General features: G+C 38.8%; 1 protein-coding gene across 13 annotated transcripts in view; it reads left to right on the forward strand.

Moving 5' to 3' along the window:
* EYS (eyes shut homolog) overlaps nucleotides 1-26,069 on the forward strand; it is a 413,676-nt gene that overhangs the window by 56,828 nt on the left and 330,779 nt on the right. For 12 of the 13 annotated variants that reach the window (XM_065543880.1, XM_065543879.1, XM_065543882.1 and 9 more), the window contains exon 2: nucleotides 6,190-6,311. The exons of the other annotated variant lie outside the window; for it this stretch is intronic. The gene's annotated coding sequence lies outside the window, so the exon portion shown is untranslated. The remainder of the gene's footprint in view (nucleotides 1-6,189; nucleotides 6,312-26,069) is intronic. 13 annotated transcript variants of the gene reach the window in all.

The following is a 26,069-nucleotide window of genomic DNA, read 5'->3' on the forward strand; positions in this document are numbered from 1 at the left end:
GTAATCAGCTTCTTTTAGTTTCAGTTGTTACAAATGCACATGGGTGTGTGTGTGTTTATACGTGTGTGTGTGTGTGTAAGATTGGACACACTTTCAGAAAAGAACCTATACTATACACATGATGCACAAACACATAGGTTAAGGTATTTGAAAAGGTGTCAAATCTTAAAAACAAAACAAAACTCATACAAAACCCTTGCTAGAATAAAGGAAACCATAGAAAATCCTTGGATCTTGCAAGTACTGTCAATTTTTATTATTTAACCTTCCTTTCCTCCCTCCCTCCCTCCCTCCCTCCCTCCCTCCCTCCTTCCCTTCCTTCCTTCCTATCTTGCTCTGTTGCCCAGCTGGAGTGCAGTGGTGTGATCTCGGCTCACTGCAACCTCCACCTCCCGGGTTCAAGTGGTTCTCCTGCCTCAGTCTCCCGAGTAGCTGGGACTACAGGCACGTGCCACAAGGCCGGCTAATTTTTTTTTGTATTTTTAGTAGAGATGGAGTGTCACCATTTTAGCCAGGTTGGTCTCTATCTCCTGACATTGTGATCCGCCCCCTCCTCAGCCTCCTAAAGTGCTGGGATTACAGGTATGAACCACCATGCCCAGCCTTTTTAAAAATCTTTTCTTCCCTTTCTTACATGTGTAAAAGCCTAGGTGGAATAGTGCATTGTTCAGCCAGCAATTTCAGTTAAATGTGAATGAGGGTTATTTTACTTTTTCTTCCCTTTTCTCTGTTTGTTTTATAAATATGATTTTTTTTTTTTTAATTTCAATAGGTGTTTGGGGAACAGGTGGTGCTTGGTTATATGAATAAGTACTCTAATGGTGATTTCTGAGATTTTGATGCACCCGTTACCCACGCAGTGTACAATTGTACAATGTACCCAATGTGTACTCTTATACTCCTCACCAACCTCCCACCATTTCTCCCAAGTTCCCAAAGTCTATTGTATTATTCTTATGCCTTTGTGTCCTCATAACTTTGTCACTACATGAGAACATACGATGTTTGGTTTTCCATTCCTGAGTTACTTCACATAGAATAATAGTCTCCAATACCATCCACGTTGCTGCAAATACTATTATTTCATTCATTTTTATGGCTGTGTAGTATTCCATGGTGTGTGTGTGTATTTATAGCAGCAAATTGTGCTGCTATAAACATACACACACACACACACACACACACACACACACACACACACATATATACATAGTTTGTTTTTTTTTGTTTTTTTTTTTTTTTCTTTCTTTATCCGCTCATTGATTGATGGACATTTGGGCTTATTCCTGTTTTTTGTTTTTTTTTTTCAATTGCAAATTGTGCTGCTATAAACATGTGCATGCAAGTATCTTTTTGGTATAATGACTTATTTTCCTCTGGATAGATACCAGTGCTGGATCAAATGGTAGATCTACTTTTAGTTCTTTAAGGGATCTCCACATTGTTTTCCATAGTGGTTGTATTAGTTTACATTCCTACCAACAATGTAAAAGTGTTTCCTTTTCACCACGTACATGCCAACATCTATTATTTCTTATTTTTATTATTTTTTTTATTTTTGGCCATTCTTTCAGGAGTAAGATGGTAGCACATTGTGGTTTTGATTTATCTTTTCCTGATAATTAGTGATGTTGAGCATTTTTCTATGTTTGCTGGCCATTTGTGTATCTTATTTTGAGGATTGTCTATTCATGTCCTTAGCCCACGTTTTGATGAGTTTTTTTGTTTGTTTTCTCACTGATTTGTTTGAATTATTTGTAGATTCTGCATATTAGTCCTTTGCTGTTAATCTGATAAGTTTTTCTTTACAGGTTACCTGATGCTTTTGCCTCAGTGCTCTTAAGATTCTTTCCTTCGTCGTGACTTCAGATAACCTAATGACTATGTGCCTAGGCAATGATCTTTTTGTGATGAATTTTCCAGGTGTTCTTTGAGTGTTTTGTATTTGGATGTCTAGATCTCTAGCAAGGCTGGGGATGTTGTCTTTGATTATTCCCTCAAGTATGTTTTCCAAACTTTTTATCTTTTTCCACTGAAACACCAATTATTCTTAGGTTTGGATGCTTAACATAGTCCCAAACTTTTTGCAGGCTTTGTTCATTTATTTATTACATTTTTGTCTTCGATGGTATGGGTAATCGAAAGCCTTGTGTTCAAGCTCTGAAGTTCTTTCTTTTGCTTGTTCTATTCTATTGCTGAGGCCTTCCAGCACACTTGGGATTTCTCTAAGTGTATCCTTCATTTCTATAAGTTGTGATTGTTTTTATTTATGCTATCTATTTCACTGAAGGTTTTTCTTTAATAATCTGTATCATGTTTTTGATTTCAAGTTGGATTTCACTTTACTCTGATGCCTCATTGATTAGTTTAATAATCAACCTTCTGAATTTTTTTTACGGCAATTCAGAGATTTAATCTTGGTTTGGATCCATTGCTAGTGAGCTAGTGTGATCTTTTAAGGGTGTTAAAAAACCTTGTTTTGTCATGTTACCAGAATTGTTTCTCTGTTTTCTTCTCATTAGGTAGATTATATCAGAGGGAATATCTGGGACTCAAGAGCTGCTGTTCAGAATTTTTTGTCCCACCAGGTGCTCCCTTGTTGTGGCATTCTTCCCCTCCCCCTAGGGAAGAGCTTCTTGAGAGCTGAACTTCAGTGATTGTTTTTGCTCTTTTGCATCTAGCAACCAAGCAGAGGTACTGAGCTCTGGACCGGTACTGGGGAGTCCTCTGATGTGATTCATCTTCACGTCTTTCAGCTGTGGATACCAGTACCTGCTCTGGTGAAGATAGTAGCAGAGTGAGGTGAACTCTGTGAGGGTCTTTGGTTGTATTTTTGTTCAGTGCGCTGGTTTTGTGTTGGTTGCCCTCCAGGCAGGAGGTGGCACTTTCAAGAGTGCATCAGCTGTGGTACTATAGGGAGGATGCAAACTTGCCCTAGGAATGTCTGGTTAAATATTCACGTTTCTCAGACAGTGGACAGAGCCATAGAGCTCCCGAGAGATTATGTCCTTTATCTTTGGCAACTATACTGATTAGAGAAAAATCACCAGGTGGTAGCAGGGATAGGCATGTTTTAGTTCAGGCTTTCCTTGGGTGGGGCTTGCTGCGGCTGCTGTGTGTGGAATGGGAATTTGGTTCCCAGGCCAATGGAGTTATATTCCCAGGTGTATTAGGTTGCCTCTGCTGAGTCATACAGGTCACCAGAGAAGTGGGGGAAAGTCAGCAGTCACAGGACTCACCCTGCTCCCACACAGCCCACAGTCCTAAAGGCCAGTCTTACTCCCACTGTGTTCCCCCAACAGCACTGAGTCCATTTTTAGGCAATTAGTGACCAGGGCTGAGAACTTGCCCCAGACCACCAGCCTCCCTACTGAGAAAGCAAGTACACTCTCAATTTTTTGGCATCTCAGGGAGCCTGCGGTAGCAATCCAATTCCTTCAAAAGGTCAGAGAATTCTCTCAGCTTTCCTGGTATTTTCCTGTGGTATTTCTTGGAACAAAATTGTATGATGTGAGTCTCCACACACTGCTCTGTCTGTCCAAGCAGGAGCTGCAAGCTAGTCCTGCCTCCTGTCTGCATTCTTAATCAAAACTCTCTAAATTATTCTGAAAGTTATTTTCTGGAGGCTAGATGTTTCCCATAATGGCAGGATTGTTTGTACAAACACTTCTATTAAAAACTTCTAAAAATCTGCATAACATATATTTAAAAGTATCTTCTTAAAATCACTGCAGGTCTTGTAAGAAAAGAAATAATTATTAGACTGAAATCAAAGGGAAAGCTAGAACCAGTAGAAGTATTTGTTAGTTACATAAATGTGAGTATTTATATTGACATATGTATAGTTAAAAAATATAGAACAAAATGAAGAGTCTAACAGGTAAATATCCCACAATATGTTGCTACCTAATACATTTTTGGGACAAAGGTGAATAAAAAAAATAAAATGATTGGCTTTCTTGAAGAATTGTAGCCTAATTTTAAAAGTCTGGAGCCTTCAGTAATCTAAGGTATTCAAACTGTTGAATGTGACCGAGAACAAGTAATGCCCCCAATGACTGAAACAAACAGAAATCCTCTCTGGATGAAGGCTTTCCTTCATCTCAGTCCTCTAATTATTCCTACAAATAATTATGCAATGCTTAATTATGCTTAATTGTACAACTAATTATGTATAATGCTTAGCTCAATCAAAGATAGCCAGGTACATAAAGTAAAAACACACCAAAAGCATGTACCCACCGAAACACAAACAACAACAAAAATAGACCCAGAAGTACATCCTATTGAAATCATCAGGAAGAGCACAAAACAATTCTATCCTTTTTTGGCCATGCTTTTATTCAACAAATATGTATTGAGTACCTCTCAGACACTCAGAGCTCCTCTAGGTCCTATAAATTCAGTTATGGATAAAATAAGCAAATCTGTTTTTTATAAGGACTTTACAATCTAGTGTGATGTTAAACAAAGATAACTTATTTATTACTTAGGAACTGGTCTAAGCTGTGGTTTGAGCTCAGTTGTTTCTAAATATTTTCATGGATCACTCTGTGAGATTACTAATTCCAGGCCAGAAAGACCACTAGAGCCCAGGAGTTCAGGACAGAAGAAACTCTTACGCTTTTTAAGTTAAAGAAATCAAAGACAAAAGTAAAGGATATCAGCAGAAACAGGGAAATAAAATGTGATGTTACAGGTGTAAAAAAGGATACAAAGAATGTAAAGGACTCCAAAATTTAATAAATTAAAAATTCACTGCATAGACCTCATAGCTAATTATATACAAGAATGTAAAGTTAGTGTTCTAAAACGAGTGCAGTGACAGACAAAGTTCAACCACATGAGCACTACCACTGTTAAGTAATGCAGAATAGGACTTGATTATAGCACTAACATTTTAGACAACTGCGCAAGACACTGGGTAAGTAAGGGTCAGAATGAGTGAATTAGAGGAACAGAAAAATTTGTTCCCCTCCTCTCTGAAGAACCAGGAAGGGTGGACAAATTAGAACTTGCCAGAGACATCAGAAACCAGGCATGGCTGACTTGCCGAATGGGACCATTACGGAAAGCTGGTGGAGACATCTGTGTCAGGGTATTGCCTTAACATAATTTCAACTGAAGTCCTAAGAGGAGAAAAAAAAAAAAAAAAGAAATAGGACACAAATAATAAATGTTACCAGCCAAGGTTAAAAAAAAAAAATTGTGGCTGATAATTTTTCAGAAATGGTCAATAACAGAAATCCATAGAGTCAAGGATCCTAAGTAATTTCAGGAAAAAAAGAAATAAAAATAAATCCACAACTAGAAACATAATGAAACTGTACCTCATCAAATACACCATAAAAAAATTCTTAAAAATGGCCCAAGGGAAAATATTAAGTTGAAAGGTGACTCATCAATAGCAGTAATAAAAGTCAGAAAACAGTAAAATGATATTCTCAACATGCTGAATAAAAACCCAAAACAACACAAAAAGAACAATAACAGCAACACTCCCAACCTTGAATTCTATATGCCTCAAAAATATCCTTCAAGAATGAAGATGAAGTAAAATACTTTTCAGAGAGAGGAGTAGCTGATCTTGCTTTCAACAGCAACTGAAGACATATACATATTTCATGGATAGCCTCTGTATTAAAAAATTGCCTAAAGAAAAAAAAAAACTTTTTAATGTAAGAATTATTTTTGAAATTCATTTAGAGATACTCTTATGAAAACTATCACTATGAAAATACAAATATGATCCTGCATATAATTTGAGAGTTATCCTGCTAAGTTGAAGCCCTTTCATTGACCCACTGAATTACTGCTGACATTTCCCTAACATTTCTTTCCAGTATGGCATTTGGGTTCATAGTTTTAAACTACAGTGGAATGGGAAAAGCATTAGTCTATAAATAATGTACTATTTTATTATTTGAACTTACTTTTATTTGTAGAATTTTTGTATGTCAATTGCTTTCAAAGACTTTGTTACAGCTATACTCTCCGTTTTGAAAGTTATTTACCATCTTATTTCTCTCATTAATTACACAGACAATAAATGTAGGACCATAGCTAAAGGTAGGATACTGGCTAATTTGAAAAGAGGGGGTTATGTCCCTCCATGAGATGTGGGAGAGCTTAGGGATGATGAGAAGAAACTGAAAGATAAAATAACTTTTCTTATTTCTTTTTTTCCAGCTTTGTGTCTCACTCCTCTCTTACACCTGGGGAGTCAAGTCTGGATCCTCTGCTCCATATTTATTTAGCAAATAAAATACTGATCTCAAATCTCAAACAGAAAGGGAACCTGTGTACTTCAGGTAAGGATAAGAGTCCTGAGGAAAAAAATAGGTTCTGTGTTTTTATAATCTTGCCTCATTCCCTGCTTTCCATGGCAATTTTTGCTTCCATATTCAGATTCTTTCACCATTCATTAACATCCTACTCTAGAGAATTTCAAGTTTTATCGTTTTTGACTCTACTAAATGGTTCCTACCTCTTAAACTCACTTTAGATCCACTAAAAGTGGGCTGAAATATCTCAATTTTTATAGTTACAATTCTATGGGTTTTCACATTCTTGGTGTTACTTTGTCATAACATTATTGGGGCCTTGGGAAGAGAAAGAGATGCATTTAATAATGGATTATTTAAATGAATCTCTTTCTCTTTCAAGATGAAAGGGTTGACTTTTTTTTTTTTTTAGTTAATAGATAGACATGCATAGGTTTTTATATCTTCTAGAAATGACCCTTTATTACTTCCCTAATAACTTTTCTTATTCTTTCCGACTGGAAAATTCTTCCTGAAACTTGACTTAATAGAGTTGTATTCCCTTCCTTTCTCTACTCCTGCTTCTACTGACAACTAGTTTTAAATGTAGTATTTTCTCAAATTGATATTATATTAATCATGCATTCTCAGCTTTTTTGTTCTCTGTATTTTATTATGAGCTTATTTACTTTTTCTCTTAGATATGACAACTAAGAGGATATTGTTCTGAAGTAGCTTGATATCTGCTTGTTCTAGTATCCTGCCAATCTCCATTTCAATCATGTTACTATTTGTTTTGTCTGAACTTTGTTCTACAGAGTGGCTAGGAGGATATAGAGCATGGTAATTAAGAGGGTATTCTGTGACTTCGCAAAGTTAAAGTTAAAATCTTGGCAATACTACTGTCTTGAGTTCCTTAGAGTGTTGCTTTTCCATCCGGAAACCTCTGTGACCAGTGGCATGTTTGCCTGAGTTTTGCTTGGGCCCACTGGGCTCATTCTGCCCAGTCAGCCTGGCAGGCTGTGCTTGGCTTGCGCTACTGGCTAGGATCCCACGCTGACCAAGGGTAAGCCAGGCACGGTGTGGCAAGGGGTATGTGAGAAAGTGAGCGTGGGGTCCACACACTGTGCACAACCAGGCATGCTGGCTGCTGCAGCAGCGTGGACAGCTCCAGTCACCGGCACAAGTGCCAGATCTGTGTAAGGCTGTGGCTGGATCAGATGTACCACAAGCAGCTTCCACTGTGGGCACCTGTGCCCGGATGAGGGGAATGTGGTGGCACCCAGAAGCTTCCAGACACAAGGAACCACAGAGCCCCAAAGGGGGTATCAAAACCCTGGCTCGGGGAGCCTCTAGGTCTGGCATCCCCAAAGGACCTCTTCAGCTCTTCTCTCCTTTCACTGCCCTCAGCATGGCGATCAGGGGGGAGTTTCAGCCCTGTTTGTGTTACAGCTCTTTCATTCCCACCATTCAGTTGGTCCTGACTTCTTGTCCTGCCTCTTAAAAAAATGAGGTATGCGGACACCTGGAGGGTGAGCAAGGTGGAGAAGAGCTTTATTGAGCAACAGAACAGCTCAAAGGAGTCCCCTAGTGGGTCGCTCCTTTCTGCAGACATGTCATCCTTATGACACCAGGAGACCTGAAGTAGGTAGTTCCTTCCCATAGCTGGTAGTCCCGACATATGTCCGAGTCTGGCTGAGTGCAGGGTTTTAATGGGCTCAGAAGGGAGGAAATATGCTCTCATTTGTCCATGAACTGTTATTGACAGGCCCAAAAAAAGCACCGTAAGTTCTCACTCTGGGAAGTGGACTCCAGCTAGAACTGACAACTGATAGCTTCAGGCCATCCCTGCCTTGAAGGTGGGGTTTCACCTGGGATGCACCCCTTTCCACCAAAGGGCCTGTCTGCCACCTGCCACCTGCCACCATCAACATGCTGTCCACAGTGCCCACGCTGTTTGTGTTGAGGGGTGCCGCAGGCCCACGCTGAGCCACTCTCACCACCCACCCCTGGCCAGCCTCCCTCCTGGTGCCCGAATTCTGGAGGAGGTTGAGGCAGCAGGAAGCTGGTATGTCAGTGCTGCCCTAAGTGCCCGCACACTTGGTCGAGCTACAACAGCACCCAGGCTTGGTCACAACTTTGTCCCATGCTAGAGCGGGTGCTAGAAGTGGGGAGAGGCCAGGGAGCAGGAGCAGGTACCTTCAAACCTGCGATGGCGAGGAGCTTCCTGGGTCCCTGAGAGTGCAGCGATGCTGGAGTCCAGAGCCAAAGCTGGGTGGCTACAGCTGTGCTAGGGAGCACGGGCTTCTGCCCCATCAACCAAGTAGGGGTCTTGGCTCTAGCCTGCTCCTAGCTCCTACCAGCACTGCAGAGCACACAACCCTGTCCATGTCTCACGCTCTGCAGCCAGCGTCCTTGCAGTAGCTGCTCCACACTAGTCATCACTATCATCACTACTCACTGGCAATATGATTAATGCCCATTATTTTAAATATAGTAAGTTTGAGTTTTTCCTTTTTTCTGTGGAGGAAATAATTCATTAATGTGAGGATTAAATGAGAAAATGCATGTTAAATTCTTCACCAGAAAGTTACTAAAAAAACCGTGGGTTCTCTACAAATAAAATAAACAAAATGTCTGCCCTTGTCATTTTTAAATTGAATTTAGGAAGATATATAGTAAATAAGTAAACAAATAAATATGACCAGGTGTGGTGACTCATGCCTTTAATCTTAGCACTTCGGGAGGCAGAGGTGGAGGATCGCTTGAGCCCAGGACTTAAAGACCAGCCTGCACAACATAGGGGGATGCCATCTCTACAATTTTTTTTTAAACAACATATCCAACTGTGGTGGTGTGAACTGGTAGTCCCAGCTATTCAGGACTGCTTGAGCCTGGGAGGTTGAGGCTGCAGTGAGCTGTGATTAAACCACTGCACTGCAGCCTGGGTGACAGAATTGAGATCCTGCCTCAAAAAATAAATCACTAACTAAATAGAAGTAAAGTATATACTATTATAGAAGACATAAGAGCTAAGGAGAAAAAGCAAATACTTAAGAGTAGTGTATATTATAGTACGTAAATTATATATCATAAGAAAAAGTTAATGATAGAAATAAAGCATGGAAGATTAGAGAATATAGGAATGGGAAAGGAAAGTGGATAATCTTTTGTGCTTTTATTTATTTTCCTTTTTCCTTTCCTTATTCTTGCTGTCATCTTAAGGGAAGTGGTTAATAGTTGGCTGTTTTATACAGAATAGTTGAGGAAGAGCTCACTGAAGTAATCAAATTTGAACAGAAATCTGCAGGAAAAGAGATATCCATGTAGCTATTTGGGTGAAGAGCAATGTGAACAAAGAAAACAACCAGAGTAGACTTCCAGGCAGGAGAATGCTTGGCATGTTCAGGAAGACAAGTAAGCAAGAAAATGTAGCCAGAGGACAATGAATGAAAGAGGCTATAATATGAGATGAGGTCATGAAAATAACAAGGTAGGGTTGGGCTGGAAGTGGGACTGATTGCAAAGCATTTTGTAGGTTGTCAAATATTTTGGCTTCTATTTAAGAAAAATAGCAAATCATTGAAAAATTTTGAGCAGAGAAATGACTTTGTCTTCTTTTCAGTTTTACTGGGTCATTCTGACTAAGGTATAGAGAATAGACCAAATAAGACAAGAGTAGACGTATAATTGCTTGATCAGTTCTTCCTTCCCACTGCATAAATAAAGACCATAGCATTGCGCTAAAGAAAAGTTTAATTCACACAAGGCGCGCCATACTACACAGAAGATGGGGTTGTTACTCAAATCAATCTCATCTCAGGCTTTTAGGTTAGCATTTTTTCAAAGACAGTTTGAGGGAAGGGATGGGGTGGCCAGGTAATGGCTACTTGCTGCTGATTGGTTCAGGCAGAGATAAAATTGTAGGAGGGCAAAGCTATCCTCTTAAGCTGAGTCCTCCCATGTGGAACCACAGCAGCAATCAGGTCCAGGTTTTTGACAGGCAAAAACCTGAACAAATATCTCAAAAGGGCAATCTATAGTAGTGATGTTGTGATCAGACCACACCTTAGCTCCTCCCCCTAGCCTGATAATGTTTCATTAGATTTACAAAGGTGGTTGAGTCGTTGGGGATGCCTATTATCATTTAAAACTAAATGTCATATAGACTGGGTACATTCTCATTCCTGTAATCCTTGAGGTTTGGGAGGCCAAGGTGGGAGGATTGCTTGAATCCAGGAGTTTGATACAAACGTGGGAAATTTATGGATACCTCATCTCTATAAAAATAACAAAATAAAATAAGATAAAAGTCATATAAACGAAATGTCTCTCAAAGTTAGCTTAGCCTAAGCTCAGGAATGTTGAAGGGAAATGCAAGATTGGGGGGAGCAGGTAAATTAGATCTCTTTTACTGTCATAATTTTTTCCCTGATATAATTTGCAAAGGTAGTTTTAAACCCTGCTTTGGGTTCCATAGCACCTTACTCTTAAGGTGTTGGCTATAAAGATGGGAAAAGGCTGATGATCACTCTAGCTTCTTCCTGTTGACAAGAGGCATAGTTGGGGGTTGAGATGGGTTATTCACAAGGGAAATAAAAATAAAACCACTTTGCAGCTGTTTGCATGTACTCATGGAGTTCCCAGTTAGTATTCCTAGGCTTATGTGACAAAGATGTTAATATCCTTATCAACAGTTTTAGCACAGCACTTAAATGAACTGCAGACTAGTCCTGAAACTAGATCAGCTCAGTTAAACAGCTGTTTCCCATATCACGAGATAGCATCTTAGATGGTCTTGACTTCTGTCTGTGATGAAGGCAAATTGATTTTTAATAAGAGGTGTTTCTATAGAGACAGAAGAAAAATGAAGTTTAATGTTGGGCACAATTTATCCAGATGTTAGACTCAAAGAACCTTTAGTTATAGAGAAGGAAGGCACTGGCGACCTGACATATTCTTCTCACCTGTATAACAAGGAATAAGCTCAGCTTGCAGGGCCTCAGGAAACAGGTAGTAGCAGTTTCATCGAGTCTAAGTCATAAAAAATGGAAGAAAAATTTGAAAGCAATAATTTGGGACTTGTAGCCTAGAAAGATTCAGAATTCAGTTCAAATTTCAGAAAATTATGTAAACTCAGGAACGATGAACAAGACTAGAATCTAACAACAGATATATTATAGTTTTTTTCTGAAACCTAATTTTTCTCCCTCCAGTCACTGGTTTTACTGAACACAAATCATAGTAGGACAAAATAACTTGCAAAATAAGTGTTAGTCTTATTATACTTGACCTGAATATTTGCTTAAAGCCATAAAAGCAAGTATTTGCCATGCAAGCTCTTTTTTAAAAATGGCTTTGCTGGAGCTTTATTACATAAGGAATCTCAGATTAGACTTTCTAAAGTCATGAGCCCAGCCATGAATTTAACTGTGCTTACAAATATCTGTACAAATTGGGAGTATTCCTCACCTCGAGGTCTCAAGATAACTTAGGGCTCATGGACCTGTCAGAAAGTTACATTCCTTACTTACCACAGGTCAGGAACCCTCTACAGGAATTGCATGGACAAGGTATGATGTCAGTTTTTCCAGGGGCATTTTATTGGCTCCATAAATCAACTTTTATTCCTTAAAGCAGTCTGATAGTATGCCATTCCAGTCAAAGCCTTGGTAAAATTAACCAGTGTCTCCAATGGTGTCCTGTTACAAAAGAAAACAGATTCTTTTTTTTTTTTTTTTTTTTTTTTTTTTTGTTGAGACAGAGTCTCGCTTTGTCGCCCAGACTGGAGTGCAGTGGCCGGATCTCAGCTCACTGCAAGCTCCGCCTCCTGGGTTCACGCCATTCTCCTGCCTCAGCCTCCCGAGTAGCTGGGACTACAGGCGTCCGCCACCTCGCCCGGCTAGTTTTTGTATTTTTTAGTAGAGACGGGGTTTCACCGTGTTAGCCAGGATGGTCTCGATCTCCTGACCTTGTGATCCGCCCGTCTCGGCCTCCCAAAGTGCTGGGATTACAGGCTTGAGCCACCGCGCCCGGCCTAAGAAAACAGATTCTTAATGAAGTTATGCAAATACCTATACTTTCATAAATAATTATACTTAAAAATAGTTTTCAAATTCTGGAGAAATCATTTAGAAAGAAGTATGCTCCATATTTTGATCACAGAAATGTATTTTACCCAATTTTTTATATTTATATATAACTCAAAAGAGAAAAGGTTTTCTGGACTTTGAAAAACAGACAAACAAACAAAAAAAAAATTAGCAATGTTTCAAACAAAAGGTTATGAAGGGATTATGTTGGTTTTCCATTAGTTCAATCCAGATAATTAACTCCTGTTCTGCTTAATGTTTATAAACATTTCAGCTCCCATGAGAGTCCTGGGAGTTTTTTTTTTTTAATTATATTCTAATGTTGCAATCTCTAAAGTCATCAGAAACCTGCCTGCAAGAGCACCTGTCAGAGTCCTATAGCTGATTATAAAAGTCCCTTTTGGAAAGGACAAATGTAAAACAATTGTGGATGACGAAAGTCTGAGAACAGCCACAGTTAAGGTCTGGACATCTATGTGGCACACAGTAATTTAACATAACAGTCTTAATTATTACTGTTAACATGTATTGAGACCTATCAGAATTATAGGAACCTTATACAATTTTGGAACACACACCAATAACATATTTATTCAAATATAGACCAAAGAAAGTCAAACATTATTTTATACCCTACATTGCTTCCTGTGTGATTTTTATATACCAAATAATCCAAATACATCTCTTTTGAACTTTAGGATATCTAATAGCTAAAAGGCTAACCAGATTATTTTTTAAAGCTTAATTTAGAATTTGACTTTGGAAAGTTTGTCAGATATCAAAGTTTTAAACACATTATATTACAAAATAAAATCCCAGGTCACTTTACTCACTGGTAGAGGGGAGACTCAGCATTTCAAACAGGACCAATAAAGACAGCGTAAGGCAAACAGAATCTGCCTCCTCTCTCTGTTCTCCTTTATTTCCTGTCATTTATTTAAAAGGTAAACAAAAGTCTTTTATTATCTTTTAATATTACACAAAGATCTTGTTCAAAAGAGAAAGCCAAAATTTACCTTGACATTAGTGGTACTATTAACATTAAACAAAATTCTTAATAAAACTTCATAAACAAATACATCATATCTTAGTTTGAATATGAGGTAAAATTTCCATAAGCATTTTTATAATATTTTATAATTTTCTGTTAAACAGCAGACCAAATGTCTAAGAAAACCTTGTTAATCAGACACATGAGCCCATATTTGAGGCTTGCATCAGTGTGCTTTTATTTCAATATTCAACCTATGGTAAAACTAGATCATTTCCTTTAAATCTTAGCCAACTAGCTCATACTCACAGAACTTTCTTTATAAGATCCTCTTTCACAAATTGTTTACAACTTGCCTAAACCTTCAGTTTTGTCCCATTCCTTTTTTTTTTTTTTTTTTTTTTTTTTTGGACAGGACAATCTTTAAAATCCTCAGAACTAAACAAAGTTATCTTCTCTTTAACAATATTTTCATGCTTTCTTATTTGCTTTTACCAAAAACATTCTACTTTCCTTACACACCTTGCATGTATAATTGTTTCTTCAGTAGTCTCAAGTACATGTTACAATGCCAACTTTCAGCAACTTTTATTTTGGTTGAGGAACCTTGTAAATAAGCAATTTTTAACCATGTATCAGCTTGCAGAGCCCAGTACAAGAACAGAGTTGTAATGTCTGACTCTTCCCAAGCTAGTTTAGCAAACCTGGCTAACTCTGTATGTCCCCAGACCTTACCTAGAATATATGACTCTACAACAGACAAGTCAAACAATTAGAAAAAAGTGATAGAAGTAGTTTATAGCCTTAAAATTCTAACAAAGACAGTATTCAACCTGCCGAATTTGGACCAAACGTCTAAATGTTGAAGACATTTTTCTTTTACTTTACCAATAGTCTTTAAACTGTCTTTATTGTCTAAAGATTATTAGAGTCACATGACCTAAAGGCATGAAAGTTTATATTTTTTTCTGGCAATATATTTGTTTTAAGTTCTTATTTTTCTTTAAGCCAATTAATTATAGTTGTTTCATATAAACATCACACACACAACACATAAACATACACAGAAACACATCTGGTAGTGTGATAAAAAAATATTAGTTATAAGAGAAAAGAGGAATAGACAGGGGAAAACTGAGACTCAAGGTAGAATTTCATCAAATGGGAAGTTTGCAGAGGGAGAGCAGGGGCTTTAAAACAATAGCTGTAAAGACAACCTCCTGCGTGAAATAAGTAAGCCTTAACTGATGGTATTGAGAAGTGACAATGTGCTGATGGCCCTCACTCTCAGCGCCTCCTTTGCCTGGCGTCCACTCTGACCATGCTTGAGGAGTCTTTCAGCCCGCCAGGGCACTGTGGGAGCCCCTCTCTGGGCTGGCTGAGGCTGGAGCTGGCTCCCTCTGCTTGTGGAGAGGTGTGGAGGGAGAGGCATGGGTGGGAATCGGGGCTGCCGCCAGGCTCATGGACCAGCACGAGTTCTGAGTAGGCATGGGCTCGGCAGGCCCTGCACTCGGAGCTGCCCGCAGGCGCTGCTGGCCCTGGGCAGTGAGGGGCTTAGCACCCGGGCCGGCAGCTGCAGAGGGTGCGCAGGGTTCCCTAGCACTGCCAGCCCACCGGTGCTGCGCTTGAATTCTCACAGGGCCTCAGCTGCCTCTCCAGGGGGCAGGGCTTGGGACCTGCAGCCCACCATGCCTGACCCTCCTCCCACCCTGCTCTGGGCTCCTTCATGGCCTGAGCCTCCTGGAGGAGCGCTGCCCCCTGTGCTGTGGCGCCCGGTCCCATCCACCACCCAAGGGCTGAGGAGTACGGGCGCACAGCCTGGTACTGGCGGGCAGCTCTGCCTGTGGCCCTGGTGCAGGATCCACTAGGTGAAGCCAACTGGGCTCCTGGGTCTAGTGGGGAATTGGAGCAACTTTATGTCTAGCTAAGGGAATGTAAATACACCAATCAGTACCCTGTGTCTAGCTCAAGGTTTGTAAATACACCAATCAGTACTCTGTATCTAGCTAAGCTAGTGGAGACTTGGAGAACTTTTCTGTCTAGCACTCTGTGTCTAGCGAAAGGATTGCAAATGCACCAATCAGCACTGTGTCTAGCTCAGGGTTTGTAAATACACCAATCCGTACTCTTTATCTAGCTAACCTAGTGGAGACTTGGAGAACTTTTCTGTCTAGCACTCTGTGTCTAGCTAAAGGATTGTAAAGCACCAATCAGCACTCTGTGTCTAGCTTAGGGATTGTAAATGCACCAATCAGCACTCTGTCAAAATGGACCAATCATCTCTCTTTAAAACAGACCAATAAGCTCTCTGTAAAATGGACCAATCAGCTCTCTGTAAAATGGACCAATCAGCAGGATGTGGTGAGATCAGATAAGGGAATAAAAGCAGCTGTCCCAGCCAGCAGCAACCCTGGTGGCTTTCCACATGGTAGAAGGTGTGTTCTTAGCTCTTTAGGGTAAATCTTGCTGCTGTTCACTGTTGGTCCACGTGGCGTTAAGAGCTGTAACACTCACTGCTAAGGTCTGCAGCTTTGCTCCTGAAGCCAGGGAGACCATGAACCCACTGGGAGGAATGAAGAACTCCAGATGCACCACCTTTAAGAGCTGTAACAGTCACTGCAAATGTCTGCAGCTTCACTCCTGAAGTCAGCCAGACCACAAACCCACCAGAAGGAAAAAACTGTGGACACATCTGAACATCTGAAGGAAGAAAATTGCAGACACACCAACTTTAAGAACTGTAACACTCACCGCGAGGGTCCCGGACTTCATTCTTGAAGTCAGCGAGACCAAGAACCCACCAATTCTGGACACAGTATCACTTAACCACAGATGCATAAGATGTCTTCAAAAGGATTATAAGCAATGTTTAGAAGATCTAGAATCTTCGCAAATGTTGCAAACTCAGAGGCTATTCAGGAAAGGGAAAATAATCAAGAAATGACAAATGTCCCAAAAGTATCAATCCACAAAGGATTGCTTCCAAAGCCAAAAATTGAGTCCAGGCCACCATTGTGAATGGGCAAAGCCTTAGCAACTGATCTATAGCATACAGTGCGTGCAATTCATTTTCCCAGAAGCAGTCTAGAACATTTTCAAGCTTGCAAAGGATTTACCCTGCTCAAGAGAACTTTCTAAGTCCAGCCATGTTGTTATTACACATCCCTTTTTTAATTTAACTTTTTTTTAATTGTTAAGAATTAGAGATCTCTAAAATCCCTTTTCTTTCACTGATGTACTTAGTCCAATAGCGACTCAATCCAAAAGCCTATAAAAGTCTGGATAGCAATTTCTCAGGTTTTTAGCATATAAACATATAAGGTATTTCTAGAAGGGCGACAGAGGAGGCATCTCTATGATCTCCCAGAATTCACTATTGCAAATGGGCTTAAGATAGCAAAAGATGACAAAGGCCCCATGGGGCAATACTTACTCAATATCTTAATGTGTTTGGGATGAAGAGTGTGCTGACTCCTCTCAGACTCCCAGTCCTCTCAGACTGACTTCCTGAAATGAACCCCCAAATCTCTGCCTTCTGAATGATGGAGACCAAAAGATCGTACCCCGATGCAGTCACAAAGTCATGCTCTCAAGAGCATAAAGGAAGATGAGAGGGGAACCCTCATTTGGTTTTCGTTTTAGAGATGCACAGCAAAGTTTGTAACCAGTCTGCCAGAATGGCTTGAATATCCGGCTTAGAGGGGTCCTAAGCCCACATTTTATACTGTGTTAACCCTCTTTATGACAGAACAACACAAAAATACAAATTTATAGCACAAAGTACACCAAATTTGCTACAGCCTAAGACTAGCCTCACAAATCCTTTTTCCTATTAATCAAAACCCTGCAGAGGAGACAGCAAATTTTATTATTTATTCAAGTAGTTCATACAGAGAGAAAGAGAAGCCAGAAGCCTGACTGATTAAATAAAAGTTCTTACTCTTTTGCTAGCATGCCAGGTTTATGGTGTCCCTTTCCCTGCGTGGCCCTGGGGATCCTGTTTGCCTTAACATAGCTTTAGGGGCAAAGCTGCAATACAAAGGAAAATCACCTTATTCTATCTCATGAAACCATATGCAAAAGCCTTTTAATTTTGCAAGATACTACCCAATGGGCTGCTTATGGGAACCGAATTAATGTTATCCATTCCAGCTGAAGAACATAATGTAACAAAACAGACACAGAGGTTCTCTGAGTTAGTCTTGCTGAACTTAATCAGCAATTCTTTCAGAGATCCCCTCCACATATAAAAACACACACAACAAAGATAAGACAAAAAAGGGGGAGGGGGGCTTCCAAAGCTAGTTCCCTAACCAATAATTTCCAAGAGTATTCCTCCAAACTAACTTCCTGTTCTCTGAGTAATCTTCTCAAGGTCTCCCCAGTTGAGGAGAAATCTCCTGAAGCAAGGCGCCTCCTACTATTCAGGGAGAGCTAATCAAGACCCCTAAGGGAGTTGAATGCATCAGGAGAAAGAAAATGTTGGCAGCTCCTAGAATACCTGCCAGACCAGTCTAAAGTTGTCTTAGATGGTGTTTAGTTAAATGTGCAGCTGTGAGAGCTGATCTCCAGGTCTGTCACACTGGCAGGGGACTGAAAAACCACAAGCAACTGTGATGGTGGGTCCCTGACAAGACTCCAAATTTAAGTGCTTACTTTTCACTTATAAATAGTGAAAATTTTACTTTCACTTTTAAATGGTGGTTTCAGGAAGAGCCACCCGACAGGTTCTTTCTGACTGCTGCATAAATAAAGACCATAACCTTGCAGTAAAGAAAGATTTTCATTGATGCAAAGCCAGCCATACCACATGGGCAATAGAGTTATTACTCAAATCAGTCTTATCTCAGGCTCATAGGTTAAGGTTTTTCAAAGGCAGTTGTGGGGAAGGGATGGGTGATGGATGCTTAGCTCCAATAAGGACTCAATTCAAAAGTCAGATAATGGGTGATTGCTGCTAACTGGTAGGGGTAGAAATGAAATCATAGGGGATGGAAGCTGTCCTCTTGAGCTAAGTCCCTCCCAGGTGGAGTCACAGGAACAATCAGTCCAGGTGGATCCATGGGGGTCAGGCTTGCAAAAAACCTGAAAAGATACCTCAAAAGGCCAATCTACAGTAGTAAAGTTGCACAGGTAGTGACCAGTCTACACGTTAGCTCCTGCTAGCCTAATGACCTTTCATTAGCTTTCCAAAGGTGACTCAGTTTTGGGGGAGGTCTATTATCATTTAAACTATAAACTAAATGTTTTCCAAAGTTAGCTTAGCCTAAGCTCAGGAATGATTAGGGGAAAGGCAAGATGGAGGGTGGGTTATATCATATCTCTTTTACTGTCATAATTTTCTCACTGATATAATTTGCAAACTCAGTTTTAGGAGCAAAGGGAAGAGTTAAGAGGCAGTTGCAATAATCTGTGCAAGAAATGACGGTGGCTCGGATAAGGGTGGTAGAGTAGGAGGTGCTGAGAAGTGCTGAGATTTTTGGATATATTTTGATAGGGTTACGACTAGATTTGCTTAAATATATAATGTAGGTGGCAGACAAAAATCAAAGATGACTCCACAGTTGTTGGCTTAAGCCTTGAAACATTAAATTACTACTAACTGGAATGGGGAAATCTTCAAGAGGACCAGGTTTTGCAGATGTCAAGTTTGAAATGCGGATAAACTTCCATGTAGAGTTGCTGAGTAGCTAGCTGAATACATGACTGGCCTTGTGATAGAATTAAGATTAATCATCACATAAACACAGTGTATATTCATGAGATTATATAAGATCACTAAGGGAGTGGGTGTAGATAAAGAAGTAAAATGCTGAATCCTAAACTGATTCAATATTTAGTGGCCTTAACATGGAAGCTAACACGATTGTTATGACTCAGTAAATGACAGGATTTTGAATGCATCCATTATATTTTATTTGTTTATTTATTTATTTATTTATTTATTTATTTATTTTTTGAGACAGAGTATCCCTCTCACCCAGGCTGGAGTGCAGTGGCGCGATCTCGGCTCACTGCAAGCTCCGCCTCCCGTGTTCACGCCATTCTCCTGCCTCAGCCTCCCCAGTGGCTGGGACTACAGGTGCCTGCCACCATGCCCAGCTAATTTTTTGGTTGCTGTTTGTTTGTTTTAGTATAGACGGGGTTTCACCGTGTTGGCCAGGATGGTCTCGATCTCCTGACTTCGTGATCTGCCCGCCTCAGCCTCTCAAAGTGCTGGAATTACAGGTGTGAGCCACCGCACCCAGCCAATTTTTTAAAAATTATAATCAAGTAACATTACTATCAGTGTGTTTAATAAGTAGATAATTCTTTATAGATCCACAAAGTCCAGGGCTGAAGAGGTTGCTCAGAAATGTAATTCGGCACCCTGACTCTTTTTTCCTTCTGTCCATCATCATTTGTTCATATGTTTGTCTCTTCATCGATACAAAGTAACTACTGCAATCCCAGATATTGTTCACAATAGAGGTTAGAAGAAGCAAATATAGGAAAAGGACAAAGAAAAGAAGAGCCAAGCCAGTCAAGTCTGTTTATTTTAAAAACATTTCCCGGAAACATTACTCAGAGATTTCTGTAGTTTCTGAAAGAATAGCTGCAAGAGTCTGGAAATGTACGTTAGCTGTTCATATTCTATAGCAGGGGTCAGCACACATTCAAGGCAAAGTCCAAAGAGTACTGAAGACTTTGGGACCATATGACCTTCCTCCCAACTACTTACCTTTGCCATTGTAGTGGGGAAACAGCCATAGACAATATGTAAATGAATGACTGTGGTTGTATTTTAATAAATCTTATCTACACAAATAGGAAGGACTCTAATTTGATCTGTGGGTTTTGGTTTGCTGACCCCTGCTCTATAGAAGTGTGATAAATGGGAAAAGGGCTAGTGTGTGGCTTTGAGGGTAGGTATTTTATAATTATAGTAGGTATGTTCTAGGCAGCTACTATTAAGTAACACTGATTATCTCAGAAAACTGTAGAGGGAGAAGCATAATGGAGAGCTTCACCATTTAATACCACTGTGAACTCGGGCAAGTCAGTTATTCTTCCGATGCCAAGTTTTCTCATGTATAAAACAGAGACATTAAAACCTACCTCACCTACCTCTACAGATAAGTGGGAGAATTAAATGAAATAATGTGAAATACAATGAAAATGCTTTGAAAACTCTCTGGTATTCGCAAGTAATGTGGTACTTCAGACTTGGCACAAAATACATTCTGTAAAATACATTGAGCTTTTCTTTCCTCTTTTTTAAAATGTCTTTTGATGTAATTACAAAATGAAATATAGCACACTGCAAGAAGGTAAAGTGTTACCTTTGTAGCCTAACCCTGCTGAGACAAGTGATGGGAGGAAAGTGAACTCCCAGATGTGAATTACTAGAAGATCTAAGTGAGATAGGATTAGTTATACAAAAGTTAGAAAAAAAAAAAAACTCACGATGGATAGTTCAGAGAAAACACAACTCTAACAATGCAATGATTACATTAAGAAAAATACTTTACATAGTGTCTTTATGTAAGCCAACCTTTTTGACTCCTCATTTACTATTAAAAATGCTATTTAATAAATTTCTGTAGATAGACATATTTGCGGTGTAACATTGAGACTTTTATTAATTACATAAGCTATGTGGAACATAGATCCAAGGGCCCTCAGTTATGGTCCTCAATGTATCCCTATATACTAGTATACTCTGAAATTCAGGGCAAGTTATTTAACTTACGTGGGACTCAGTTTCTTCATCTATGGAACATAGAAATTAAATTAGGTATCATAAGATAATCTAGTTTTTCAATTCTTTCTTTCTACTTGAGAAAATATAACTTACCTAGTGGTATATATTACATTCTTATATTCATCCAAGTAGCATAATAAGTTATTAAGGAATAACTAATAGATGTATAACACTGTTCGGAGTGCATATTTCTTCTGCTCAAAAACCACACAAACAGCAACAATGACCTTTCAATAGAAAATGAGTATGGCAGTTGATATGCTAACCTGTAGTTAAAATGAAATTGGAATATGATAGAGCATGAATAATAACATACTTACCTGCGCTGAGGGAGCCCTTTATACTACAGGAAAAAAAAAAAAAAAAAGAAAATTTAATATATATTTTATCTTTATAGAGTTAGTGAGTACAAGTGCAGATTTCTTTCTTTCTTTTTTTTTTTTTTTTTTGTCTTTTTTTTAGAGTCTCGCTCTGTTGCCCAGGCTGGAGTGCAGTGGCCTGATCTCGGCTCACTGCAAGCTCTGCCTCCTGGGTTCGCGCCATTCTCCTGCCTCAGCCTCCTGAGTAGCTGGGACTATAGGCACCCGCCACCACACCCGGGTATTTGTTTGTTTGTTTGTTTGTTTTGTATTTTTAGTAGAGGTGGGATTTCACTGTGTTAGCCAGGATGGTCTCCATCTCCTGACCTCGTGATCCGCCCACCTCGGCCTCTCAAAGTGCTGGGATTACAGGCATGAGCCACCGCTCCTGGTCCTAAGAGCAGATTTCTTACATGCGTATGTTGTCTAGTGGTGGAGTCCAGGCTCAGAAAAAAATTTATTAGACATTGATTTTGAATTGTATTCTAGTATTTACACTTCCAAAATGTATTAACTTGTCAAGTGGAAATCAGGAACATTTATCTGCCTACTGATGAATGAGCAGAGAAAATCTGGTACCTATAAAGCATCCAGATAAGAAAATAGGTAGAAAGCATGAAGTTGCTTTGCATTCAGCATTGTAACAGGTACTTTCTTAAACTCCTCATGAGCTCACTTTGCCTGCTTCTTATTGGTTCTGTCCATACAACTTTCAGGACTTTATTATTTATTTATTTTTTTAACATTTTTATTTATTTATTTATTTATTTTTTGGCAGTTAAAAGTATTGGGCTCTGTGGCAAGTTTGAATCCCACCTCTATTACATTGACAATTGTGTTACCTAAGACATATTGTTTACCATAATCTTTCTGTAACTGAATTTCCTCATATATAAAGTAGGGAGAAGTTGTAAGAGAATAATGGGTGATGTGAGACATAAAGAGTGTCTTCCACATTGTAAATATTCAGTGATTTTAGTCACTAACTTAATTATAACCTTCCTTTCCATTAATTATCTTCTTTTATGCTTGGGAACTCTAACATCCACAATGATGGACTTTCGAAAATTTGGCCTCACATTTCCTTGAACACCTACTAGTAAATTTTACTTATACTCTATTCAAATTATCCATAGGCACATTAGAACTGCTGACACAATCTTATTTGCATGTTAAAAAATTTATTCTCCCTCGATGGAAAGAAGACTTGCAGATTATGGACATGAAAGAGAAAAATCAATTTTAAGTCTGTTATAGTATATCAGAGATGACAGTTTTTACGCTTGTTCAGTCATAATGAAGTTGTAGAGAAATAGTAGAGATCAGACTAGATTTTTCAAGTAAAACTCACCTCCCACTTGCCTCAAAGAGGGAAAACAACACAGGATTTTTTTGTTTTGTTTTGTTTTTCCATTCATGTTAGGTGTCCATTATAGCCCAGTAGTTCTGGTGTATAGGCCATCCTTATTCAAGGACCAAAGCTAATATTACTTTTCACAGTAGCTGGAGGAAGTACGACACTGGAGGATATCATAGTGGATTAAGTACTTTGGTCCAGAAATGATGTGCATTCTTCCACCTACACCTCACAGACTGAAATTCACCACCCAGCCCCATCCTCCAGACAGAATTCAGGAAGTGCAGCTACCTTGTGTCCAGAAGTTGGGCTGAAGAATGAGGATATTTTTCAATAGCACAAATAATGGTCACATCTGTCTTCATTATCACCAAAAACTTGGTTGATCCTCTTTTTTACAGGGATGTCCCATTAATCACAGTAATTTACTCCTGCAAATTAGAGGTTTGTGTGTGAAAATACTAACAGGTAGCCTATTTCTTAATAATTTAAATGAAAAGAATTCCTAATGAGTTACATATCAGTCAAATATTTACAACCAATATATTACTCTTAAAAATGCAGTAAAGAATACACATTATGAAATATTGCCTCAGCATGTAAATTGCTTACGTTTTTGGTTCTTAACTACCAAGCAATTAATATGGTTGTTAACAAGTAGTTCTTTTGCATTCAGTAAGTTTTCTTCCATTAATATAGCTTTTCTCAATAATTTTATAACCTTTTATACAAATTTCTTTATTGTTTGGAGGAATTATTTTACTATTTTAGACAAGTATTGTGGAAATATAAAAAGTAATGTGGCAAGATGTTCAACACAAGTACAAAGTCACAGAATATTTTAATTGACAATGACACTGTGATGTGCTTCATATAAGAATGGTATTTCTTTTGTTGATACTCTCTAAGTTTTCAAAATATCTACATATGATTTAGAAGTTCTGTCAAATGTATTTGTTATGCAACCTGAGACTTTCACATATACCATTTTTGCTAAAATATTGCTATTGAGTTTTTGAATTGTTTAGATGAATATTGGTCAAAAATTTACATTAAGAAATATATAAATTCTACTAAGTTTAGATATAAAAAGCAGAAAAATGCTCTATCAAGAAAATATTAATGGAGAAGATGTTCCATAAGGTGTAACTGTTTACTTCTTCTGTTTCCCCGGGAGGGGGAACACAAAGTCCCAAGCAATCTTAGTATCTAACTAAAATCTAGGAATCTAGGTAATGCGATAGTCTCTAAATGAAGTTTGGATGTGATTCCTATTGACTTAAGTGTCATGATCCCCTTCCCCTACCAAATATTCCATAATGAAGCAGACACAAGACAACCACAATGACCATTTTGATATGGGAAGAACAGGAAATATAATGGTCATTGTTCAGCAGCAATTGTGAAATCCAGCTGTGTTGAATTTATTAGGTGCTTTTAAACTGTATGTGTATTCCTTGATTAGACCCTAATTTCACTTCCTGGGATTAGCAATCCAGTACTGTACCTTGGTCTCCCTCATCCATGGGATTGACCTTTGGGAGTTCTTTAACTTTCTATTATCCTTGTTTTCACTTAAAGAGGGAATTTGAGAATTTGTCTTCTCTGGAGGCTGTGCAGGATTTTTTTTTATAGCCTTGTTTTACATCTTTAGAATATTGAGGTCATTTTATGTTTTTTAGTCCAGAGAGATGGATTACTTTGTGGCATTATAGCCTCAAAAGGTTCATTGCCCATTGCCCTACGTACAAGATAAATCAATACACCAAGACATCAGGTTGCAGCAGAGAAAGAGGTTTAATTGTAGGGCTGCCAAACAAAAAGACAGGAGGAAACATGAAGGCTGTCTTCTCCAGGAGTTTGGGGTAGGATTTTTAAAGGTTTTGGAGTGGGCTGATGTGTGGAGATTGTTGATTGGTTGAAGAGTGCAGGGTGCAGTCATGAGACATGGAGAAGAAGAAACTGCATCCTCATGCTGATTTGATTCTCATATGGGTTTTTTCGGTTGGCATCAGCTGTTCTGCTGGAATTCAGGATTCTTAAAAGTCTTAGGATTCTAACTTCAGAGATCCTACCTATAAGAACAATGGACATGCAAATGGTAGATATCTAGTGACTTTGACTTTGGTTACAAGGAAGTGGGTCAAATTGCAGCCTGAGTAATGTGTACTTGTAACTATATTTCTGTGCAGAATTCTTGTTTACCCTGCGATGACAGCTTCAGAACAACCCCTTAAAGTTTCAGGTCTTTTGTGTGTGTGTGTGTGTGTGTGTGTGTGTGTGTGTGTGTGATAACTTCTGGTTATCAAACCTACTCTTTTTAATGATAAGACTCTTCCTTTAGATTTAATTTTGGGTACCTTAATCCTGCCAGGTTTCTGTAGAACAGTCTCACCTTCAGTCTCATTTCCTTGCACTATTTGTTCAACTGAAAGGATTGACTGAGTTTCATCTTAAACTACGATATAGTATTAACAGGGAGTGTGATAGTCACACCCTTGACTTTATTGTGAATCTGAGTTTTGATTGACCTTTGCTGATCAAATCATTTCTCAATTTTGTTTTTTAATGTTTGTGGTTAAAATGTGTTTCAACCCTACACACCCCTAAAATTCTAAACAATGTCATCATATTGTTGCATGAAAACCATTGAATTATTTTCCAAGCTCATCTCTTTCCTATTGTACCATTACAAATGTAACCATCATACATTCTCTTTGTTAAACTTGTTCAACTTTTGACCTAAAGCTACAGGTTCACTGGGATATTTTCTCTCTTTCGTGGTATCACAAGTGACAGTTTTATGTTTCACTGTTGCATAATACAAATTGCCATTCTTACAGCCTCCAGTAAGAGTTCCCTTGCTGTTTACTGCCCAGACTTAAAGTAAATGTTATGCATTTTATTGTCATTGTTACAGTAGTACCAATTTCAGGTAATCAATATTTATATTAAAGATAAACTGGGAAAGGAAAGAGAAAAAGAGAGAGAGGAAGGAAGGAAGGAAGGAAGGAAGGAAGGAAGGAAGGAAGGAAGGAAGGAAGGAAAACCTGAAATATATTGGTTTTTAACAAGAAGCATTTTTATGTTTATTTTGTTTTGTTTTGTTTACATAATATGCCCTTTTCCATTGAGCCAGGGGCTCTCTGTTCTCATGAGTCCATACAATTACATAAAACACTGCCCGGCACACACATAGTCAATATGTATCTATTATTATTATTATTACTAATTACAACTTTGAGGCTGGGATATTTGTTACT

Source organism: Macaca fascicularis, chromosome 4 (assembly GCF_037993035.2).
Source record: "Macaca fascicularis isolate 582-1 chromosome 4, T2T-MFA8v1.1".
NCBI classification, from domain to species: Eukaryota; Metazoa; Chordata; class Mammalia; order Primates; family Cercopithecidae; genus Macaca; species Macaca fascicularis.